This window comes from Wyeomyia smithii, chromosome 3 (assembly GCF_029784165.1).
Source record: "Wyeomyia smithii strain HCP4-BCI-WySm-NY-G18 chromosome 3, ASM2978416v1, whole genome shotgun sequence".
In the NCBI taxonomy this organism is placed as follows: Eukaryota; Metazoa; Arthropoda; class Insecta; order Diptera; family Culicidae; genus Wyeomyia; species Wyeomyia smithii.
This window is the reverse complement of record NC_073696.1, coordinates 74,566,852-74,572,851: the sequence shown is the minus strand read 5'-3', so window position 1 is coordinate 74,572,851 and position 6,000 is coordinate 74,566,852. Positions and strand designations below refer to the sequence as shown.

At 44.0% G+C, this 6,000-nt stretch overlaps 1 protein-coding gene across 2 annotated transcripts in view; it reads left to right on the top strand.

Moving 5' to 3' along the window:
• Window positions 1–3,663: 3,663 nt before the first annotated feature.
• LOC129730604 (uncharacterized) overlaps window positions 3,664–6,000 on the top strand; it is a 583,914-nt gene continuing 581,577 nt past the window's right edge. For both annotated transcript variants that reach the window (XM_055690063.1, XM_055690062.1), the window contains exon 1: window positions 3,664–4,173. The gene's annotated coding sequence lies outside the window, so the exon portion shown is untranslated. The remainder of the gene's footprint in view (window positions 4,174–6,000) is intronic.

Here is a 6,000-nt window from a genome sequence, read left to right as displayed (position 1 = left end):
AGGGAGATCGGCCGGCTAAAAAACAATAAAGCCGCTAGAGCTGACCAACTCCCCAGCGAGCTGTTAAAACACGGTGGTGAATCACTGGCTAAGGCGCTACACTGGGTTATTGCCAAGATTTGGGAGGAGGAGGTAGTACCGGAGAAGTGGATGGAGGGTACAGTGTGCCCCATCTACAAAAAAGGTGACAAGTTGGATTGCTGCAACTACCGCGCAATCACGTTGCTGAACGCCGCCTACAAGGTACTCTCTCGAAATCTGTGCCGTCGACTATCACCGTCTGCAAGGGAATTCGTGGGGCAATACCAAGCTGGATTTATGGGTGCCCGCGCCACCACGGACCAAATATTCGCGGTACGGCAGGTCCTACAGAAGTGCTCTGAGTATAACGTGCCCACACATCACTCATTCATCGATTTTAAATCGGCATACGACACAATCGTTCGAGAACAGCTATGGCAGATTATGCACGATTACAACTTTCCGGATAAACTGTTACGGTTGGTTAAGTCTACGATGGATCGGGTGATGTGCGCAGTTCGAGTTTCGGGGACACTCTCGAGTCCCTTCGAATCTTGAAGAGGGTTACAGCAAGGTGATGGATTATCGTGCTTGCTATTCAACATCGCTTTGGAAGGTGTGATACGTAGGGCTGGTATCGACACGAGTGGCACGATTTTTAGAAGGTCTGTTCAGCTCTTTGGCTTCGCCGATGACATTGATATTGTAGCACGAACCCTTGAAAAGATGACGGAGACGTACATCAGACTGAAGGCTGAAGCTGGACGAATTGGACTGGCCATAAACGCTTCGAAGACCAAGTAATGAGAGGAAGAGGTTCCAGAGAAGACAGTGTTAACCTCCCGCCACGGATCCATATTAGCGGTGATGAAATCGAGGTGGTAGACGAGTTCGTGTACCTGGGCTCACTGGTGACTGCTGACAACGACACCAGCAGAGAAATTCGTCGACGCCTTATGGCAGGAAATCGTGCCTATTTTGGACTCCGAAGGACTCCGGAGGACGGAGGTGTTGCGTACCATCTGTGGTGGAGTGCAGATGGAAGATGGATCATGGCGGAGGCGGATGACCCACGAGTTGCATTAGCTGCTGGGAGAACCACTCATCGTTCAAACGGCGAAAATCGGGAGACTACGGTGGGCTGGGCATGTCGGACGACAACCCGGTGAAAATGGTTCTTGATAACAACCCGACTGGAACAAGGCGACGGGGCGCGCAGCGAGCAAGGTGGCTCGATCAAGTGGAAGACGACCTGCGGGGCCTCCGCAGACGACATGGCTGGCGAGCTGCAGCCATGGACCGAGTTAAATGGAAACGACTTCTTCGAACAGCAAGGGACACTTCGGCCTGGAGCTGACTGGTAAGGTAAGGTAAGGTAATTAACGTCACGTTTTGGGCAGCTATCGTGTGCACGCGCCAGCTGCGCGTAAAAAGCGTCCTTATCGTCATCGCTACTTCCTAAGTGAGAGCTGTGCTAACGTTAAAAAACGGTCTCTGATCCTCAACTTGCACATTATGTAGTCGCTCTGGTAGATTGCTGTTAGTATCTCTCTACGTATATACCGATACTCCCATCCAGCATACCTCCTGCAGCACTACAATGTAGGATTTGCGGACCTTCAATAAGTCGGAAAGAAAGCGGATACTTCCGCTAAATTAGGAGACTTGCAGTTCCATGATCTGAGTTTCCAATCGTTAGTCCGTTTCCGTTGTCTAGGTGTATGCCGATTTTTCCGGTCCGTATTAACACTACATGCTTCCTGTATTGAATGTTTCTACGGCTGGCTTTTCAAGCCTGCACCATCTAACAATCCTACGCTCGCACCAGGATTTTGATCAGCCGCCTCTAATATGGAGAACAGACACTGTTTTGAACCGCACCATCTTGGTGAACAGGCGCTCGGATTGGCGAAGCATTTCCTTCATCGCCAAGATATAATTGACGCGCCAATGATGGAGTCGCACCTTCTCACTTAGCTATTGTCGACAACATTGCCCAGGATACACCAACCAGTTGTGTCGACCTCTGGTTGAACCGGGGTTGGTAATTCAAGTCGGACCCCCATTTTAGGAGCGGCTCGAAAAAGCGTCTGGTCTCCATGTTAGAAGCGGCAGAACTATCGTCTTGTTAGTCCTCGGAACATGGAACTGCTGATCTCTCAATTTCATCAGAAGCATTCGAGAACTTGCTGATGAATTGAAGAGTCGCAAGTTCGACATCATAGCGCCGCAGGAGGTTTGTTGGAAAGATTCTATGATACGTAAGTTCCAGGATGGTCATACCATCTACCAGTGCTCTGGAAATACATATGAGCTGAGTACAGCTACAGCGGGTGATTGGGTGGTGGCCGATCACTTCCCGAATGTGCCGATTGGGGAATAAAAAACGAATTTTCAATGTCAGCAGCATCAATGTACACAGCTCACAAAGATGAATTCTACGCGCAGCTGGAGTGCGAATACGACCGTTGCCCAACATATGTTATCAAGATAATCACCGGGGATTACAACGTTCGGGTTGGCCATGATGAGGAGTTTAAACCGGTAATTGTAAAGCTCAGCGTGCACCAGCTGACCAACGAAAACAGACTAAAGCTTATCGACGTCGCCGGCTCCAAGAATAAGGCCGTACGTAGTACCTTTTTTTAGCACAACCTCCCATATCGGTACATAAAATCAGACAGAATCGCTAATCGACCACGTATTGATAGATGGTCGGCACTTCTTGGACGTCAGAACCTACCGAGGCGCCAACATCGAATTGGACCACTACCTAGTGATGGTGAAGATGACATCAAAACTCTTCTTTGTGAACAACACTCGATACCGGCGCCCGCCACGGTACAATCTCGCGCAACTGAGGCAAATCAACGTCGCTGAAACTACTGCGCGGATACTAATGTTGTGTCGAGCTACCCGTTAGAACGTGGAGCGATATAGATAGAAGAGAAGACAGAAAAACCAACTTATCGTTATCGAGCCTTATCGTTCACACGTTTATTTTATGTAACAAATATTACACATTTTATTACCTTTTTATATTATTTTCGGCAAAAGCAAATGTTTCACTTTAATTGTATTTACGAAGCACGTTATATCAAGCAATAAAGAATTGCATCCCTCACCAAATAAGAGAATAAAAAATTGGAACATTCCCTCCATGCATGAACATCCATTCATCCATTCGTTTAGAACTGGTTCTCGGTTCAGCGCTCTGCAGCCCACAGGCTGTCGAGTTGATGTGGCCTAACCTACCACACACCATTCGATGGTGTAGGTGTTTTGTTGTTGTTTTTACTTCTTACATTTTCCTGACCGTTACCCATATATCAAGCTAAGGTGCGCGGGAGGAGGATTTTTTCCCGCTACACATACCATTACATCGCGACACACATCCTGCAACCCTAACCGAGAGACAGATGTTTGTTTGTTCGGATTAGAAGGCATATCCTTAACACGCACACTCGTATCCACGTCGTCTTCGTCAGTCATCGTCGTCGTATGCGCTCACAGTTGCCTGCTATCACTGAAGCTTGTCTATGGGAAACAGTGGAGCAGGATTGGGGTCGGCTAGCAAATAGAAAAAGGACCTGATAGCTTATGCTTGAGTTTTCCTCTCGACAGTCACTAGGCGTATCTGCTGATGAGCGAGCGTACGGAAGGCAGAGCGGTCGTGTGTTCTTTAATCGTAACAACCGTCGATCGCCGGAATTCTTTGGATGTTCCTTGGTCGTTTAAACTCGATTATAAAAGGCTATAGCAGTATGGTCGGCGGTGGAAAATAATTGATTCCACAAATGCGTGACGCTAGAAATAAATCAATTCCAACGGTTGAACTTCTCTGCGACCTGTGATTGTGCTAATTTGCTCGAAAAAGTTTCGATTTGGATTTGGATATCCGTTGTACAAAAGAAGGTGGAAAGAGAAAAAAAGTCACCAGGAAACTGGTCACAGGAGAACAATTGTCCAAGTTTTCATCCGTGTTGGTGTAATTCATGGTGCAACACTAGTACTAATTGGGGAAACTCAATTGCTCACCCGGTGGGAGTGTACGGTGGAAACTACGTGTTGCGACAATTCTTTGCTGCCATTGGATTCGCTCTAGTGGGTTCTCCCTTTCGATTGCGGAGTTTACAAGGATAGACCCCGGAGGTGACTAGGAGAAACATAAAACAACATAAAAATTTTCCGAACGCACAGTGAAAACAGTAAACGGCAAGGTTGGCCACAACTGGTGATTATGATTGGAAAACTTTTTGCGGAAAGTGCTGGTCCCTGAGTTGATTGCTGGAATTACTTCACGTGATAATTTTCGATGAAAACGTTCAGTATGCTGTGGGGGTTTAAATGGAAGCGAGGCAGATAAGAGCACTCAAATTAAAATATTGGTTTTCCTAGTAAGAGAAGTATTCCCATTTCCAGTGTTCCGGAGAAAAGCAGGGAAGCGAAAGTATTTAAAATGTTATTTCTGGATAAATATGTATCCAATTTCATCTCATTTACTTGTTGTTCTAACAATTCAAGTGCTTGTACAAATTTAATTTGTTCATGTTAGTCTAATCAATTTTAAAAACTTTTCGAACATTTTGCTATAAATTTGAACGTTAAGTTAATTTGGAATCTATTTTCAATGCGCATTTCGATACTATCGAATACATCCGAAGATCATAATCTTGCGTCCGATGGATTCAAAACTATACTTCCACTCTAATAATTATTAAGAACCTCGTTGCGATACAGAAAGTAAACGCCTCAAAGCAGCTGTATGTTTCAGCTTAGAATAACTTAGTTAGTGAGCAATTCTCGCTGGGTATTAAGGTTTTTGAAAAGGATATTTTTGTGTCTAAATGTAGCGAAAAATTAAGAAAACCGTTCTGGTTAGTTCATATTGTAGACCCCTCGTGCACAAAGCGGTAAAACGGTTTTTAGAAAAGTTGAATTTTGTGCAATTCGTGATATTGATTAATTTCTCTTAAATTTGTCATTGAGCTCCAGACAGCTAGCAAGACGTTTTAAAAAGGAATGATAGAGCTTTCTTTTAAGGTAGGAAAAAACTGGCCGCCATCTTGAATCTCGTTGCCATCTTTGATTTTATCAGAAAAAGTGTTTTTGAGAAAGTTCGCAACCACCGATTTGAATAAATTTGAAACCACCATTGAAAGGCTGAGAAAAAATGGCTTGAGATACATTCAATAAATTAGGTTAGTATTGAGTTTACCTTGCCATTCAGATCGCGTTTTGAAATCGAGCTTCGAACAGGTCAACGCATATCGCGCGGCAAATATCAAATCAACGCAATATGCTAAGCCTGTGATGTGTCTCTGTGTGTAGTGTATATTACTCAGTTGTATGATTGTTGCCACTGACTTTGGGTCTGATCACAAATTATGTAAAGCAAAAAATCGTATCTTTGACCCCTTTTCACTTTATTCACATTGTTCATTTCAATAAATAAAACAGTTTCACGCTCCCTCTCTCCCCATTGAGCGTTACCTAATTTGTAAGCGAGCTCTTCGACTACTCTTTTGCTAAAACAAAGTTTGGTTCCCTGTACGAAGAACAGTTCTTACGTGTTTATAAATGAAACAAATTAATCTGCTCTTGGTAAATAATGTTGTTTTCATTCATTAAACTACTATCAACAAATTTGGGAAATATATCCCAACGTATAGTCTGAGCCAAGTATATTCTGAGGAATCTGGACAAGGTCTGCTTCAAGTGTATGCCAGCGTAAATAAAATAAGAGTTTAACCATCACTTTTTTTATCCTTAGCCAATTCTTATCGACGAAAAGTGTACGTTTGCTACCTGGTGAAACTCAGCCAATTGATAGAAGGCCATTCAGAAATAACGGTGCACTTATTACTAGGAATATTAACTCTCCACATCATACGTACACCTCAGACTCATTATATTGCGTTGATTTGATCTTTTCTAAAGTTCAACACAAAAAAATGTTTTGTGCTTTTTTGCTAAGAT